Genomic DNA, 19,536 nt, shown 5'->3' with positions numbered 1-19,536 from the left:
CATTTCTCAAGTTTATTCACCTGTGGATTAGTCTTTATATTCTTTCTCTTTCTTCTTCAAACTCCCTTCTCTTTAGAAGCTGCTAAGTGTTGTAATGGAAGCAAAGATGGGACTTTAATGTCAGCTTATTGAGAAAACCAACAAAGTTTTTTCTTTTGTAGTGAGTCTCAAAGATTATGTATCTCATTCTTCAGGTTTATTACTGAGGAACTTGGCTGTTGGTCTCCACTGGGAAAGAAACACAAGGATATGGAATTCTACTTGGAAAACTCAGGTCTTCCTGTTTGCTGGATAAATACAGAGACAAAATCACAATGAGCCCTCTCACATTGATGTGAAAAATGATCTTTGGATAGAAACCTACTCATTTATTCTCAGGACTTTAAGTGCCCTGCTTCATGTTTTGGCATGTTGCAACTGACTTTATTTTATTTATTTTATTACAAGCAAGAGAAACAAAGTCTGGTTCCCATATGATTTAAAAAAGAAAACAAAAGAAAAAGTCTTGGGTTGGGTTAGGAGTTTCTCTGAACCATGAAAATGACCTCAATATTGGCTGAAAAATTCGACAAGAATGAAAAATGGCATGGTACAAGCTCCAGGAAAATGTTGCAGAAATGAGCTTCAGATGCATTTCATTCTGCGTTGTTATTAATGGCTTGGAAAGAGGCCATAAACCTATTATGGTAATTATGTCTGCAGATGAGGGTAAATAGGATGGTGTTATAAACACCAGTAAGCAAGAGACGTAGTACAGAGCAACCTAGGGAGATTAGAAATATGGACAGGAAATGAACAAATGAGATCAGCCTGGAAAAGTGAAAACATGCATCTGGAGAAATACATAATTTGAAAAACAGAGAGATATTTAAAGGCAGGGTCATACTTGGAAAGCAGTAATGGTAAAAAGGCCTTTGAGCAGATATCAGCCCTGGATAAATTTGTAACATGATGGAAAAATAATACTCAGACCTGGTGTTCATATAGCCTTTCAAAATGCATTTTTTTCCCAAACAGAGGCATTTCCATTATCTCATTTGTCATCAACCCAAAGAGGTTGGAAGCAAAGAATTCTCCACTGAAGAAATGAAAAGAGGTTAAGTGAATTGCTTAGGGTCAAACAATTTGTTAATAAAATAGACATGGCTAAAACTTGGGTGCCTTGATTTTTCTTTTTCTTCTTTCACTATAACACCTCATCATTATGTCTTGCATCTCAGAATAGTAATTATTTCTGGTTCAGCATTTAGCCATCTCTTTCTGATGTTATGAACAACTTTATTTCATCTGAGACTGAGCATAGCATTACTGAACCTTTGAACAGGGCATAACCTATGCCCCAAACCTATTTTCTAGGATGAAGTGAGGCAGTGTATAATGGATGGTGGATCTCTGGATTAGAAGTTGGAGCTCTATACTAGTAGTATCACTAATTACGGTGTTGGCCGTGGGCAAGCCATCGCTAGTCTCATGTGCTTCAGCTGTAAGATGGAGGAGGTTGATTGCTATGGTCTCACAGAATTGCTCTCTTTGAAGAGCTAAAAGAAGAATGAAGCTCATGTAAGCAGACAACCCGAGACAGAAACCTTGAAGCCTGAGAGGAGTGGGAGAAGAAAGAGAGAGAGGGAGAGATGTAAACGCCTGGACTAAAAACATGTATTGGCATATGGCAGGCAAGCATATTTAGGCTTTTGAGGATAACTTCTGCAAAATTTATCTCAATCTATTCTCTCATGCTCTTGTTATAGAGTTTCTATCCTAAAGTTGACACTGTCATTTTTTTCCCCTTGGTAATGATGTATGAGTTTCTATGTACCCTTATCTGCCTTTGTAAGAACCAATGCACTAGATGTCTTTTTGGATTCTGCCAACATCATAATGGCTCCTTTTTCTCTGAGAAGTGCCTTTATGTCCAAATGGGTGGATACCTTGCACCACGTTTAGGTTATGTAATTCCTCCATCCCTTCTCCATAAGTGATTAGATTGTAATCACTGACCCAAGCAGAGCCAATCGAATTCTTTCCAACTGGAAATTGGGACCAAGAGAAAATCATTTTATTCTCTCACTGAGATTAGAATGAAGAAGCATGGAGTGGCCAAATGTGGAGAGGAAACTAATGTAAATAGAGGATTAGAGAGAATCACAGTATAGCCTCAGAGGGTCAAAGACAGACTGTAGCTGACATCCTGATTCTAGCCTAGGTGGAGGCTTACATCTGAATCATTGCTCTTTTTTTTCTCAATAGTTTTACTGAGATTATTTTTCACTTTTTAATAAGTTGTTTTTACTAATACAGTGGTCAATCTAGATGATATCCTGTTAATATGCCAGTGAGTCTACCCAGAACTTTCCTCCACCCCATTAGTACTTTAGGATTCTGCCTTCAACAGTTTGCCTTTGGTTTGAGTTTCTTTATGTATGTATGTATGCATGCATGCATGTATGTAGCATATGTGCATGTTTATATGTATTTATTCAAGGCAGTCGCTCAGTGTGTATCCCATGAGTGTCTGTCTATATTCCAGGCACTATGTTGGGCACTGGGGATACAGTGATGAGTAAACAGAGACCCATCCTCAAGGAGTCCAAGGGAAGTGTTCAGCAAAACAGATCATTATAACATACTTTATAGGTGGAGGACTGAGGTCAGCAGGGGCTCTGAGAAGCACCAGGGGAAACTGCATAGATGTCAGAAAAAGCTTTCTGGAAGAGATAATGCCTGAGCTGAGTGTTAAAGGATTGTTTGGAGTTTCCCAAGTCAAAAAGGGTTACAGTCATTTCAGGCAGAGGGTATGATTTGGGCAAGTGCTTGAGGTAGGAAACAGCAGGATGTGAGAAAGGAACACCTAGTTCCTAGGGTTACTGGAAGATAAAATGCAAGTTAGGAGTGAAGAGAAGATGAAGCCACAGAGATGAGCAGAGGTCAAGTGTGGAGAGTGTCAAACATCGTATCAAGAATCTTGAGTTTTAGTCTGAGAATACTGAGGAATGATTGGAGACTCACTTACAGGTAAGTGGGAAAGTGACAATTTAAGATGAGACCTGAAAGACAAGAAGGAGATAAACTGGTTGAGGTTGGTCCAGACAGAGGGAGCAGACAGTGGAAAAGGACCAAACACTGAGACCCGGGTTTCCAGTGAAGATGACCAGGTGAAGGGAGGTGTCACCAGCTGAGCTACAGAGCACCGGAAAAGGTAAAGAGAAGTTTCCGGAATCTATGTTAGATTTGTTTAGTGCTCTAGGTGCCCTAGAAAGTAGATTATAATACCAAGAATAGTATGCAGAAGGCTTATTAGGGAGTGCTCTGAAGGTCAACACCAGGGAAGGGAAGAAAAGGAAGGAGATGGAGGCAGAATTGGGTAGAGGGAGAAGGCTGCCTCAATGGACACCTCAGCTGACCCTGAAGGGAGTTACGAAGGGAGGATGAACCTTCAGCTTGCTCCTGAGTTGGGATAAGGGTCAGGCCTTTACAACTCCTCATCAGTATCATTGCATATGGGTCACCCCTCAAGGCAGTGACGTCTCAGACAAAATGGATGTCTTTAGCTGAAGCAATGTCCAAAGGTGGCTGACAACTGAGAGCCTTCTGCCAGTAGCTTTTGCAGAAGCTGGAGTCATAAGCCCTTTATTCCTGAAGGATCAAGATGGTGCACCAAAGGGGCCACTGTATTGTAACTGAGGCACTTGTGGATCACCTAGGTGGAAACATCCTGTATGCAGTTAGATGTATGATACTGAGGCTAAGAGGAGAGGGCTGGCTAGAGCTAAGGATTGGGAAGCAATATTATACCAGTAAGAATGGGTGACCTCTTTGGGGTCATGCACCCTTTGAGAATCTGAAGAAAACTAGAGATTCTTCTTCCCAGAAAAATGTGCAAAAAATATATATATCCATGGAATTTTTGGAGGTTCACCTTTTGGCTATCTTTTGATTGGGTTCACTCAATAACATTCTGTGCCTTGGGCAACATCATGCAATATTTTAATTAATCTGATTAAGTTGTCCAGTTTATTGGAGCATTCCCAGAATATCAGGGCCTCTCCAACATTTTACCTAATTTTCATGCTATCTAACTTAACCATATTATCCCTATTTTATAGAGGAGAAAACTGAGTTTAAAAGAACTTGTGTGGGGCACCACAGTTGCTACAGCAGAGCTAGAATTTAAACACTGGTTTGTGTGACTAGCAGAGTTGGATTCCATTTCTGAGCTCCATGATATATCTTCTCACCTGGGCCCTATCAGGGCAACAAGTGGCCTCTTGCCAAGTAGAGAGGAAAGCAAGGGGACCTAAAGAACAGTCAAGGAGGTGTATTGATATTGCCCTACAGCTGCTATCAGTGATGCAGAGTATTACTGGAGAATGGGAAAATTACTGACATCAAACAAAGAGCTCCAGAGCCAGGGACTGGCCAAGGCTACAATGTGCTTGAGGGTGCCCCAATGGTCATAAGAATTTTGGCAGAGGAGTCTGCCATTCTGTCCCTGGTGGTGGCTGATTGGCTGCCTCGGATATTCTTCTGTTTTATTGGTGTTGTCGTGGAAAATAGCGTACATTGTATTCGCAACTTAATTGGCTAGTTCTTTTCTATTTTACTTGAAAAAAATTTAATATGAATATCATTATTGCTGTCCATTGGCCTTATCATCTTTTTATCCTAAAGAAAACTCAACTTGCAAGGTCATAATAAAACAATCATTATTTACATTAGGTAATGGGTGCAGCACACCAACATGGCACATGTATACATATGTAACAAACCTGCACATTGTGCACATGTACCCCAGAACTTAAAGTATAATAAAAATATATACATATATATAAAAGAAAAAAATTATTAAGTTAATGAGTCAAATCAACTTTCTATGGCAAAACCTAGTTTCTACCTTTACAGAGTAGGTTCTTTACAACAAACTTTCTGATAATCTAGTTTCTTGCGATATTCTTTTACAGTCACAGAGAGTTAAGTGGGGAGACCTTGAACCTGTTAAAATAGGCTTTCAATATTACAAGAAGTTCTCTGCAGGTTTTTAGTCAGGGGACATAAAGAGAAGTTTAACTTTGTGGTGACAAAATAAAGACTAACTATAGATTTAACTTAAATTCTGTAGTAGATGTATAAACATCCACTGAGCTTTCCTCTTATCTTTCTAAACAAAGGCAAATTGCAAATCCAGTGCATTGTAGTTGTGAAATCATTTGTAATAGTGGTTTCTTAAAGCTAGCTCTACAAGTGATTTCCAGGACTCCTGCTTGGAAAAAGAAAGTAGTGCCTGCTTTTAACTTTAATTTTAATTAAGGCTGAGTGAGTCAAAGATATGTGGGTGTTAAAAATCATTGTTTTCCATAGTGGCATTAGCTTAAAACCCTCATTACAATAGAGCCATTGTTCTATTAACTAGCACCTTTTTATGCATTATAGAGGATTACTGCTATGGTCCAAATGTTGGTGTTGGAAATTTATATGTTGGAACTTAATTGGTATTTTGGAGCCTAAAATCCAATGTGGCAGTTTTAAGAAGTAGGCCTTTTGGGAAGTGATTAAGTTAATAAGGCTCTGCCCTCACGAATGCAGTTAGTGCCCTAATAAAAGAAGTTCAAGGGAGCTGTCTTGCCCATTCAGCCAGGTGAGGACCTAGAAGGCACCATCCATGAGGAATAGGCCACGCGCCAGACACAGAATCTGCTGGTGCCTTAATCTCAGACTTTTCAGCCTCCAGAACTGTGAGAAATAAATTTCTGTTGTTTGTACATTACCCAGTCTAAGATATTTTGTTATAGCAGCAGGAATGGACTAAGACAATCCCCGTGAAAGGTATAATCTAATGAAGTGTCAATAACACAAAATTATTCATCTCTTTTGCCAGCAATACCTTGATGTTTTTGGAGGTCCATGTAAATTGTTTGTAGCTGTGAGATACTGAAAAGAAGACTTGGTTACTTGTTAAAATATGCATTAATTGTGTATGCCTTTTTGGAAGGCGTTCTGTATATGTACTCTATTAATAAATTCAGTCCAGAAGGTCCTTATCTAATTTGGTGTACGATTACAGCAGGGAGGCAAGATTAGTATTTGACTAGGGGCCAGGTTGGGCAGGTTTCCTTCATTTTCCATCCACTCACTGCTATGGGGACTTCAAAATCTATTCTTTTAATTATCCTATACTATAATGATATACACCAGCAACTCCTTTCAAATGAATCAACCCATTTTTCTGTTTCATAAGACCTGTTTCCCCTTTTTTGTGTCAGCATATCCACTCAGCTATTCTATCAGCTACTTTAATAGGTGAGGCAAGTAAGGCTAAGGTTTTTCAGGTTGTTAATTCCAAAGTCAAATAATTTGAAACAAATTTGGAAAATCTAACAGCTTTCTCTATTTCTGTTTTTTGCCTCTTATGTTTATGTCTCCAGTGAAAAAATAAGTGCCCGGCCCTTTAAACTATCTAAGTACTCCGCTTGAGGCCAGGTGAGCTCAGGTCACTGGACCCCCTGAGCTCAGAAATCTAGGGTCTCATTTGGGATCAGTGTGTAGAGGTGGCCAAATCAACAAAAAGTACTCATTTGTTGACACTCCATTTGCTAGAGGTGACTGTTTCTCATCCCAGGGCTCCTTGGGTAAGTTGCTTGGTGCAATCTGTGTCTAGACCCTCAGGCATGTGTCTCTGCCATCCCTACTTTCCCCCGCAAAACGGAGCCAGAACTAATGAGGCCAATGGCCCTGGAGCATTTGCTATAGCTGAGTACAGGAAACAGGAGGGAAAAACACAAACAACACAGCCAAAGCCCCTTCCTGGAGATGGAGGGGAAGCCTGCAAAATACAAAGTGGGATTGCAGCCTCGCACTTTGGGGTTGGCTTGCTGTTCTGAATCCCCATCCAGGAGTGAGTTTCACATCCTTCTGGGAGTGAACTGTTGTGCTATTCAGGAAGGGATCTGAACTCAATCACATGTGCTTCCATTCACCCAAGGGTGAAATTGACTGCACTTAACTGAAGATTCAGCAGCTCCGGCGCATGTTCTCAGACAGGCTTTTAACAGACAGGGTGCAGGTAGTTCCGGGATTCAGTCTTGTGATTTAGGGCTCAGTGCGGGTGGAGTGAGGGTGGGCTGGAAAGGAGGTAGTTCCCTGGAGATAACTCACTGCCATCTTAATTCTGAACAGATATCAAAGACTCCTTCAGAATACAACACCCTTCACATTTGAGACACAGACTCCCTATTCTCCAATTCCTAAATAACTCAACAGTCTCTAAATTTCTGATGCCAGAAATTCAGATGACCATAAACCAGGCAGGGGCATAAATAAATGGCAGCAAACCCCATGTAAAGGAAGAGGAAGCAACAGACATTATGGCTAATTGGAGAATACATATTCTGTCAACAGGCAGCCAATATTTTACTCTAGCTAATGGGCCCTGATGTGTGTCTATGAGCCCAGAATTGCCAGGTCTCTTAATTTTTAAAGAAATATAAATGTGAGCATGAAATCTATAAAATTTAAAATGCTGGCTAAATAAAAAATGTCTGTCCATGTACATATTTATTTAATATCAATCTCACTGTTGTTGGCTGAGTATCCTGGGAAGCAGATCTGAGAAGAATAATAGGATGAAGGAAGTTTATTCGGGAGTGTTCCTGGATCGACATCTGTGGAAGGGAAGAGAAAAAGAAGGATCAGGGAGAGGGACAAGTTAAGCCGTGTTGTGGTCTTAACAAAGGCTTCAGCAGACCTTATATGACCTTATAGGCAGGCATGATACTGGGATAACCCTTTAGAATTCTTCCCCTTTTTTGACTAGAAGGCCAGGCCTCTGTGTGCTCACATTAACCAACTATCGGGTCATATGCCCTGGGTCGGTGGGATGCTTTAGACAGGGGCAATTTTCAGAAAAGGCTGACAGCTGAGGGTTGAGAGCACCCGGGGTAATAAATCCCTTAGTCTTAAGGGACCAGGGGCCGGGAACAGTGGCTCACCCCTGTAATCTCAGCACTTTGGGAGGCCAAGGTGGGTGGATCACCTGAGGTCAGGGGCTTGAGACCACCCTGGCCAACACAGTGAAACCCAGTCTCTACTAAAAATACAAAAATTAGCCAGGCGTGGTGGCAGGCACCTGTATTCCCAGCTACTTGGGAGGCTGAGGCAGGAGAATCACTTGAATCCGGGAGGTGGAGTTTGCAATGAGCCAAGATTGTGCCACTGCACTCCAGCCTGGGCAACAGTGCGAGGCTCCGTCCAAAAAAAAAAAAGGGACCTGGGTAGAATACCAAGTGTCTACTACAGACCACTCTTCACATAGTTCAGATTCACTTCCTCATTGTTGTTGTTGTTTTGTTTTTTTGTTTATTTTATTTTATTTTATTTTTGAGAGAGACAGGATCTCACTTTCTTGTCCAGGCTGGAGTGCAGTAGTGTGATCACAGCTCACTGCAGTCTTGACCTCCTGGGCTCAACTGATCCTCCTATTTTAGCCTCCCAAGTAGCTGGAATTACAGGCATGTGCCACCACGTTCAGCTAATTTTTAAAACTTTTGTAGAGAAAAAGCTATGTTGGCTAGGCTAGTCCTGAACTCCTGGGCTCAAGCAATTCTCTCCCTTTGCCCTCCCAAAGAGCTAGGATTACAAACATGAGCCACCACAGCTGACCTCAGATTTACTTCTCTGTATAAGTTCAGGGAGCAAAAAATTCAGGATTTAGGGTCTCTTCTCTTGGGAGGTCTCAGGGCCTCTTTTTCCACAGCTGGTCTTAAGACCACAGTAAGACCCATTATTGTCCTCTACTGACCATTCTAGATGCTCCTCACTCTCAGCTAGTACCTTCACTGGTCCAGATGGTTTGCCTGGTGTTAGGACATGGAAGGGGCAGAGTCCCTGGTCATCATACCTTTCTCAGGCTCAAGTACATTATGGCTGATGTACTTGTCTATACCATTAATGCTGGGCAAGGTAGTACATATAAGAACCCATGTAGTTCACAAAGGTGCTATACATACTCTTCCTTTCTTTTATCGTGTAACAGCAGCCTTACCTTCTCCTGATAATCAGGGTCCTACAAGGATGCTGACTCTCCTTGCCTGTTTACAGACTCTGGGCCCATGAGCCCGAAGTACACAGGTAGCAGCTGCAACTTAGAGTTCAGTAGGATTCTTGCTATGCCCCCTGGTGGAAACATTTCTCCTTGGTGAAAAGGCACTAAATAACCCAGAACTGCAGAAGTGGAAAGCGTGTATTTCGAGTTGGGTCCCTGGGAGTGAAGGTAAAAGGGATCACTCCTGCTTCTTCCCCTTGGTTCTTGCATTCATATATTCTTCCTTTTGGGACACAGCACCATATAAAGGGCATTGATGTAAAATGTCCAGTGCACCCTGGAGGATGGCTCCCTATCCTTGCACAGACTCCTCTCTGAATTGGCACTTCAGTTGTCCCTTCAATAGGCCATTCCTTCACACTCAGGATGGTAGCTTCTGGTTAAAATGGTATTTGATATAACTGTGGATCCTGTGGTCATGTGGCCTTTCTTGTATCTCATTTGTTATTGAGTGGGCCCATTGGTCTCATGTGATGTTTTGTGGGATCCTGTGCCAGTTAATGAGACACTCTTTAAGCCCTCTCAAATAGTGGTGTTGACTAAGGCCCTAGCAGCAGCAAAGGCAAATCTGTGCCTAGAATGTGTTCATTTCTGTAAAAATTAATCCCTGTGCCTTCTAGTATGAAAGGGGCCCAGTGTATTCAACTTGTCACCAAGTGGCTGCTTGTATCTTTAAGGGATGGTGCCAGATTGGGAAGTAGGGTTGCTCTCTCTTGCTGGCATGACGGACATTTGACAGCACCAGTAGCTGAATCAGCATTGGTCGGTTCCCTGCATTGCCTCTAGCCCTGTCACTGTGCCTACTCTAATCATATGCCCATTGTGCCACATTGGGGCTGCTGATGGCAGAGACTGGCAGATGTCAACTAACAGGGTCACTTTATGTACCTCATGGTTTAGTGCCTCTTCTGTGATGGATGCCCTCTGGAGGGCGTTAACAATGCAATACATGTATCTTCACTCTTCATGCCCATTCCCGTAGGTCCACCCATCTGCTTCTACCCACGACCTTCTTTTCCTCGATCTTTTAATCTTTCCCCTTCCAGGTCCGAGTCAACGCTGCCTAGGGTCTATATATAATCTTAAGCCACATTTTTGTTTTCTTTCCATATAAGGTAGATGGCTAGGTGCACTGTCTGAAGCCATAGGAAAGTATCTCCTCATTGTTGTCTTTCAGCACCACTCCTGAATGGGGCTGTCATGTGGCCATGGTCTATTTTCAGCTTGCTCTACTCACCAAGATGGCCTACCTGTAAACCAGGCTCAGATTTTTTTCTTCTCTATCAGCTGATCATAAGGGCCACAGGTGTGTGCTAACAGAAAGGTACTGGAGCAAAAGTAGTGGATGACATGGGAGACTAGACCACCTGCTCAGGTAGCCTACTTATGCCCTTCAGCATTTCTCATGGCCAATCCTGGATGTACCACTTCCATCTGCAGTGAATTGCTGCTAGGCCCACCTGTTCTTATAACATGTTGAACCTGACAGAACCTTGTGCTGGGCATTTGTGGCTGCGTGGTCACTTGATGACCCTGATAGGGGCTTCTGTCTTTACCAGGGTCCAAAAGGAACTCTTTTTCAGATAGTGTGTAATTTTCTGATTCCAGAGTCCTAGGAGTCTAAATATGATTCTCCTACTGGTATTTGTGTGACCTCCACGTGGCTTTTTTTTCCCACAAATACCTCCAATAACATAGGAGTCATTGAATCATAGGGCCAAAGTGGTTGGGCTGTTTACACTGCAGGCAAATCTGTTACAGAACACTTTCCTATTCCAGGTGTCACTCAAAACTGACAGCCTTCTCTGTATGTGGGTTGTAACACATTTTGGAATATGGAATATGTCATCTCTAAAACCTGAAGAGACCTACCAGGCTTTGTGCTTCCTTCATTGCAGGAGTTCCCTAGTGCAATAATTTGTTCTTTACTCTGAAAGAAGTTGTGGCATGCCCAATCTGAGATATCAGGCCCCTGAATCTTTGTAGATTTATCTTTATCTTCCATTCTGTAGATAAGAGTTCACGTGCGTTACCAAAGCCTTCAATGTACTTGTCATTTCTTGCTCATCTAGTCATATTTTCATGATGTTATCAATAAAGTATACTACTGGGATGTTCTTTAAGATGTCCAGACAATCTAGATCTTTCAGACTCTATTATGGTGGAGGAAAGGATAATTAACATAGCCTTAAGTCAAGATTGTTCATGTGTACAGTTTTTCTGCTCCAAGTGTGTGCAATCTGCTTTTGATCTTCTTTTCTGATGAAACAGCACTCATTTGCTAGGTCAGTGGCTATGTACAATGTACTTGAGGCCATTTGCTCTAGAAAAATATCATAGCAGCTTAGGTTTAGGCTCTTGATTGAGTCATGCTCTGGTATTTGTCAGGCTTTTGCGGCATCCAGACTAGTGAATTAAATGGTGATATGATGGAGACTGGCAGCCCTGCATCCTTCAGGTCTTTAACTGTGCTGCTAACCTCTGCCATTCCCTTAGGATAAAACAAATTTTTTGATTTACTCTCTATCTTTGGTGGGGTGGGGGTTCGGTTTTGGAGCTTTCTGCTTGGTCTTCCCTACTTGATGGCTGTTACCCCAGAGACTAAGAAACCAATGTGGAAGTTGTGCTAATTGCCATATTTGTCTATTCCAATTAATAAATGGTGGTCTGTGAAAATGACTGCTAGATGGATCAGTGAACCCCAAAGGCCAAATGTAAGCCAAACGTAGACCAAGAGTCCACTCAGTACCTGGCCTCTACATGTCTCTACTCTAACAGAGAAGCTATGTTGATATTTCAGCTCTGGGTATCAATGTCAATTGGGAACTTGTATCTGCCAGTCTCCCTTCCCACTTTACAGTGGCATTAGTAGGTGGCCGTAGTGAAGCAGCATCGTTGTCTGGGGTGATACCTGAAATGCGTTGTCTCACAGCCATGGAAAACTAAGACATGGACGCACAAAGAGTAAGGTTGAGAGTGGAAGTTTAATAGGCAAAAGAAACAGAATAGCTCTCTCTGCTGCAGAGAGAGGGGTCCCTAATAGGTTTTCTGGGTCTATGGTGAAATGCAGGGGTTTTACAGGTGAGCCTGAGGAGGCGGTGTCTGATTTACATAGGGCACAAAAGATTGGTTGGACCAGGTGAGCCATTTGCATAAGGCATGAAAACCTGGTTAGGACTAGGTATGCCATTGCAGAAGGCATGAGAAACTGGCCTCCCCGACCCTAATCTTTTTTTATGCAGATGGTTCTCTGCCTTGCTAGCGCCATGTTGCTTATTCCTTTACTGTACACATGGTAACAAAAGGGAAAATGGTGCCTCCATGTTGACCATGCCTGGCTCCTTTGTAGCCCTTTTCTGTTGGGACAGCTCCCAGCATTCACCCGTGCAAGCTTCCAGGCTGCTTATCTGTGTTTGCAACTTGATTTTCCAGGCTGCTTTTCTTGGGCTGCTTTTTATTAGAAGGGAAGCCTTGACGAGGACTCTTTTACTCTATCTGCCTAAATAATTTCTTTCTATCTCCTGTATCAATAGGACCTCTTGTAGGAGGACTAGGCGTCTAAATTATGATTCTCCTATCGGTACTTGTGTGGGAGTCAAGATTACCTCGTACCTTAGGCATGGCATTGCAGGGTCCTTCCTACTGATGAACTGGCTTTTCCTTCAATTAATGGATTGCAAGCCTGAAAACTAGCTCAGATCCAGAATTTGGGCAACGGATTATTACTTTTTAGTGACGTGATTCCCCTTAGTCTTCTGATCATTTATCTTTGATTTATTTTGATTACTATCTATATTAGTTTCCTATTTCTGCTGTAACAAATTATCACATACTTAGAGGTTTAGGACAGTACAGAGTTATTTTCTTACTATTCTTGAAGTCAAAAATCTAAATTGTGTCTATGGGGCTAAATTCAAAGTGTTATCAGAGCTGCCTACATTCCTTGGCTCATGGCTGCATCTGACACCCTTGGTTGTCTAAACACAGACAGATACTTGTGTCTAGACACAGTGACTCTTGCTTTAACACAACTCCCTCTCTTTTTGAGTCTCCTGCCTCCCTCCTCCCTTTATCAGGACCCTAGTGATTACACTGGGACTGCCTGAATAATCTAGGATAATCTCCCCTTGTTAAGATCCTTAACTTAATCACAAAATCCCTTTGTCATGTAAGGTGACATCTTCATAGGTCTGGGATTAGGACATGGACCTTTGGGGGAATGGTACACACTAGACTGCCTTTTTTCCCAAACCCATGAACATATATAGCTGAAAAACCTGGGATTCCTTGCTGAAAGGTAATTCACAGCAGCAACTTTGGGGAAATAAAGTATTTTCTAAAATTTCTGAAGCTCAGATAAGTTCATCAGACTATATTATCTCTCCCCATGATGCCTAAGGCAGAGCTGTCAAGAGTTTTACCCCTCTGTATGAATGTAACTTCACTTGTGTGTCTAACATGCTGGGCCAGAGATGAAGATCAGCATACAATAATTTGTCCTCATCTTGCAACCTCATCTTTTTTTTTTTTTCTGAGACGGAGTCTCATTCTGTCGCCCAGGCTGGAGTGCAGTGGCTCGATCCCGGCTCACTATAAGCTCTGCCTCCCGGGTTCACACCATTCTCCTGCCTCAGCCTCCCAACGTAGCTGGGATAACAGGCGCCCACCACCACACCCGGCTAATTTTTTGTATTTTGAGTAGAGACTGGGTTTCACCATGTTAGCCAGGATGGTCTTGATCTGCTGACCTCATGACCCGCCCACCTCTGCCTCCCAAAGTGCTGGCATTACAGGCGTGAGCCACAGCACCCGGCCTCTCGCAACCTGATCTTCTAACTCTAGCCTTTGGCTTTGATATGAGTTGCCATCAGAGCTGGATGGAGCAGGTCAGAATCCTTCAAACTCGATGACTACTGAAGAAAAGAATGAGAAACTCTGTCTAGGGAGACGTAGGATTGCATACCTTTGCTTAAGCTAGTGTAAGCTTGATTTTGGAATCAGCCAGTGGGAATACTTTTCTGTGGCTGTAATTTTTTTTTTCTTTTTTTTTTTTGGTTTATGTGTATCCGAGGTTAGTTTGTTTACCAGTTTATTTCTGTACTGAATGTGTAGACATCTAATAATAGCAGGTGAATCACCTCTTTGGTTTTCATTCTGTAACACTGGAGTTACATGACTGAGATTTCCTTTGTTTGGTTGTAGGTAAAAATTAATGGACCCAAATGCTTAATTAAGGCAGCTCTAAGATTAAATGTTTATTTATGTAATATAAGAACAGCCTATATATTTCACATAGGCCTAGTACATACATTTTCCCCTTCAAAACTCTTCTATATTTATTTTAGAACTTTTTTTTCTGAATTTTTCAAATCAGGACCAAGGGGCAAATGTTTTCTCATATTAAGACAGCAACATATAAATGTATTTTTAGAAAGTAAAAAATATTTTTAATGGTCAAAACTAGGTAAATGGCTAGGTCCTTATTTTAAATGTTTTGGAGATTAAAGGACAGAGAATATTCTGGACTTTCTCCCCTGCCTATTCAGTCAATCTCCCCCTTTTCCCATTGATGCGACTCCACTCCAAGCACTGTAAAAGAGCTGGGGGCTACAAAGATAAATAAGACATAGTTCCTGGCATAAATAAGTTAAGCAAAAAAAAAAAAAAAATCAAAATATTAAAAATAGTGTTAGGGGTAGCTGCCATTTAATTAACTTGACTTAAGAGCTTTATGAGAATAATCTTACTTAATCTTCAGTATGTTCACTGTCCTTTATTCCCCTGTACACTGTGTTCTCCCTGCTCTCTTAAGGAGCTTAGATCCCTTGCTTCATCCTCAATTCCCTTGAGTTTTTCTCTCCCTTCTCAGCACTCATCTAAAAGAGCCCACATTCAATTCCACACCCTACCTGCTCCTTGCCTGCACATATGCTACTGTAAGTGGCTGGAGGAACATCCACAACCAGGCTTACTGGTCTCTCTTTAAATTTATGGTCACCGTTTGAAGGGAATCTTTACTGCTGCTATTACAGGAAAGGGGTCTTGATCCAGACCCTAAGAGAGGGTTCTTGGATCTTGTGCAAGAAAGAATTCAGGGTGAGTCCATAGAGTAATGAAAGCAAGTGTATTAAGAAAGTAAAGGAACAAAAGAATGGCTGCTCCATAAACAGAGCAGCCCCGAGGATCTGCTGGTTGCCTGTTTTTATGATTCTTTCTTGATGATATGCTAAACAAGGGGTGGATTATTCATGCCTCCCCTTTTTAGACCATCTAGGGTAACTTCCGACGTTGCCATGGCATTTGTAAACTGTCATGGCGCTGGTGGGAGTGTAGCAGTGAGGACGACCAAAGGTCACTCTTGTTGCCATCTTGGTTTTGGTGGGATTTAGCCGGCTTCTTTAGTGCAACCTGTTTTATCAGGAAGGTCTTTATGACCTGTATCTTGTGCTGCCCTCCTCTCTCATCCTGTGACTTAGAATGCCTTAACCATCTGGGAATGCAGCCCAGTAGGTCTCAGGTCTCGGCCTCATTTTACACAGCTCCTATTCAAGATGGAGTTGCTCTGGTTAACACGCCTCTGACACTGCCAGATAATCATACCATATTTTCCTAGTTCCTTTACTGTCCTGGAAAATGATTTTCATATGAACCCCTCCTCCCTCTCCCAATACCTTCTTTCCTAGACGGTCTTAGCTGATGGCAGAAAAAATAGATGGAGTCAGAAGACAAATTCCATGAAGTCCTTCCCGGAAATATACCCAGCTACTGGACTCTGTGCGAAGATATTCTCCTCTTCAGTGACTGTGGAAGAACCAGTCTTGTTTCTAGCTAAGGGCAAGCCCTCCACTCAAACAATAAATGTCACCTGAGTTGCCTATTCTGGAACTTTCATAGAGCCATTGACCTACTTCTCTCCTGCCTCATAAAGTTTCCTCTCCTGACTGAATCAGCCTTATTGGCATAAAACTAATCAGTGCCCAGGTACCAATTCTACTCTACTGAGCCTTTCTTTGGCCCATATGTTGCTCTGAAATTTTTGGACTGTATCATATTAGCAAAGTGATTCTTCGCCATCTTAATTCATCTGCTCTGAAATCTAGAATCAGGAAACTCTAAAAATGCATAGAGAAGCAAAAATAGATACTGTAAAATCTACAAACTGCATGCCCTTTAGTTCCAGAAAAGTTCTTCTTCACCTATTTAATCTTTCTCCAGATGCAATTTTAAAAAATTCTTACATTCACTCCCCTAATAATTATTGAGCAATTTCTATGGACAGGGCTCTATTTCAGGCACTCAGTAAATAAACAGACACATCACATACCCTCAAATAGCTTATATTCTGGTGATGGGGAGAATACCCAATAATAAATTAATGTGTCATGTGGTAAAAAGTATTATGAAGATAAAGCAGGAAAGGGGGCTAGCAAGTGACAGGTGGTGTAATAAGGATATGCGTTATTATTATATAATAAGAATACGAAGTAAACTCCATATTTGGGACTTATTATTCGCCTCCATTGCACTAACACTGATAAAAATAATGGCACATAGTAAGCACAAGGTAAATATTGTGTGAATATTTTGAGAATGAATGAATGAATGAATGAGTGATGGTGAGGAAGAGAACCCAGTTAGGAGGTTACAATAATTCAGGTGATAGCCAAATGATGGCTAAACACAGGAGGAAACTTTGCAAATCATGAGAGGAGACCATAGTCTGGATACATTTAAAAGATAGAACCTGCTGGGTACGGTGGTTCATGCCTGTAATCCCAGCACTTTGGGAGGCTGAGGCAAGCAGATCACATGAGGTCAGGAGTTCGAGACCAGCATGGCCAACATGGCGAAACCCCCTCTCTACTAAAAGTACAAAAATTAGCCAGGCGTGGTGGCAGGCACCTGTAATGCCAGCTACTCAGGAGGATGAGGCGGGAGAATTGCTTGAACCTGGGAGGCGGAGGTTGCTGTGAGCCGAGATCACCCCACTGCACTCCAGCCTGGGCAACAAGAACAAGACTCCGTCTCAAAAAAAAAAAAAAAAAAAAAATAGAATCAGTAGCATTTGCTGAAAGATTGTCTATGGAGAGTAGGGGCATGATTGAAGGAGAGAAATCAAGGATGGTGCCAAACCTTTCGCCTGAGCAACTGGAATGGAGTACCCATTGATTTGAGTGTGGAAATCTGGGGTGTGGCACGTGTGGTAGCCAAAATTAAGTTTCTTTGGGACTGTAAATCAAGTCTCTATTTCTACGTCTTCCTCTCCCTCTTTCAGTTTACTGAGATACCTAAAGCCAAGCACTGCTGTGTATCCAAGGAAAACCATTCAGAGTCATTCTACTGTGGAAAACATCCATACTGGTTCCATTCTTCTCTCTCTTGGCCAGACACAGAGGCATCCTGTGTTGATGGCTGCCTTTCTTATAGCCAAGGAAGGCTTTTTCCTTCAAATTCATCTTAGAGGCTTTATTTTGGTTCAAGAAAGTGAAAGATAATTGAAGGGGATGAAACAAGGAAAATAGTGTTTGTTGTACATTTCTGATGATGGCAACAGCTTGAATCAATTTGCTGTGTTTCTGTGTCTGGCTGGTCACAGCAGTCGGATCCAGAAGAACACATTGCAATTGCCATTCAGCATGGCCTCTTGCATGCAAACCTGACCTCAAAAAAGCTTAACCAAGTCTTGTTATTTGAAACAACACACACACACACACACAATCAAGTGATCAAAAATATGGTATAAATCTATTTAGTAAAGAGTGTTCTGGATTATAATGATGGTAACAGAGGAGATAACTCAGATGTAAGAAAGGCAAAGAAACTTGTAAAATTAAAAAAAAAAAAGCAGCAGCAGCGGTATTTTTTTTTTTTTAGGATTGTAAATGTCCCCTACATATTTTTGCTTTTCTTGAGAAAAATGTGCAAGATCCTTTCCAGCAAGTTTGGGGCAGTAAAATCTACAGGAAAGATGCAGAGAGAGAGAGCTCTGCTGGTTTCCATAGTATGTAGTTAATTCTCCTTTTACTCTGTTCTAAATATAATCCTGCTCATTTGCATGCCAATCCCCAGAATGCTTTGTAATTTCACAACTCTTGGCTAGTGGTCTCAGCACTTATGCTTTAAGAACAAAGCAAAATGTTTAGGGCGTGCCTTTGGCCCAGTCTTTTTATTCCCCCCTTGTGTTTTGCAAGAGTATAGGGAGACGATCTTTGCTTGGCATTCATCCTCCTTTCCAGAGTATCAGAGAAATAAAGTGGAGACTGCTGTGGACTTTTCTTGCGAAGACTGCATTCAGTCCAATTAACCATAAATAACTAGAAGCTTGGATTAACTCACTTGAGAGGGAGTGTTTAAGGGGGGTTTTGTGTGTCCTTGGATTATGTGACCAGTCTGGTTTGTTTCGGGTTTATGGAAAGCCCAAGCCGGAGTATTCTGTATTCTCTTTCTGTGGATGCCTTATATAGTTTCTTTATCGCAAGCACGCCTTCACTTTAATGACAAGATGTCTAGAATTGCCATCAGTGGGCTGCCTTATGGAAACGTGAATTCAAGATTCAACACAGCTTTAGTCATGCTTAGTGACATACAGGATTTCTATTTAATAGAACATTAAGATTGACAATTGGGGAGCGGTGGGAAAATTCTCTTCAAAGGGTTTTATAATGTTTTTTGCATAGCAAGTCTTTTTTTGGTTCCTTAAATTTTATGTTTGGAATTATTTGTCGTGAGAGTTGAGGAGCTCCCTCACCCCCAGCCACCACTCAGATCCCACCCACAGTGGCCTCTCCAAATATGTCTCCCTTTGGCCGTTTGATTTTAGCAGGTAGCTAAAGGACAATGTATTCCATCGCCGAAGGGCCATGGTTTTGCTTGTAATAACATATAAACCTTCGTCTGTCAGCCCTGCCTAAAGTAAACTCGGGATTGTGAGCAGTGCACGTGGTTCATTACTGATGGGGAGCAATAGCAGTTCTACTCCAAATCCATGGCTGCACACCAGGAACGTGTCTGGGCTACTGCCTTCCCACTCCACAGGTGTTTTCTACTTTTTACTCACAGAGCAGCATTCATGTTCTTTCTTTGATTCTGAGACTCAGTCAGGCAGTGGAGTTTCTTTAACAAGATACTACTTGGATATTTTTTAAATACAGGGAATGGTTGAGTCCACTGCTACCGTGCCCCTTGCAGCCTCTGAGAGCGAGTCACGGCTTTCCATTTTCTAATGTGTATGTTCCGGGTCTGGGGACCCCAGCAGGCCCGCCAGGTTGCAGAGTCGGACCAGTCTGCGGCGTCTGAAGGGGCTGCGCCGCTGTCTACCACCCCGCGAGCAGCAGAGGCGGCGCCCAGCCCTCCTCTCGAACAAAGGCGCGGCCGCCGCATTCGACCCGCGCCATGGCGGAGGAGAGCGGGTGCCGGGAGGGAAGCCGGGAACCGTCTCCATT

At 42.2% G+C, this 19,536-nt stretch overlaps 1 protein-coding gene across 1 annotated transcript in view; it reads left to right on the top strand.

Moving 5' to 3' along the window:
- The window catches only part of DPYSL3 (dihydropyrimidinase like 3), a 118,742-nt gene that overhangs the window by 36,393 nt on the left and 62,813 nt on the right, over window positions 1-19,536 (top strand). The window lies entirely within an intron of this gene.

Source organism: Gorilla gorilla, chromosome 4 (genome assembly GCF_029281585.2).
Source record: "Gorilla gorilla gorilla isolate KB3781 chromosome 4, NHGRI_mGorGor1-v2.1_pri, whole genome shotgun sequence".
In the NCBI taxonomy this organism is placed as follows: Eukaryota; Metazoa; Chordata; class Mammalia; order Primates; family Hominidae; genus Gorilla; species Gorilla gorilla.
The sequence above is the reverse complement of the archived record's forward strand: the minus strand, read 5'-3'. Positions and strand labels throughout refer to the sequence as shown.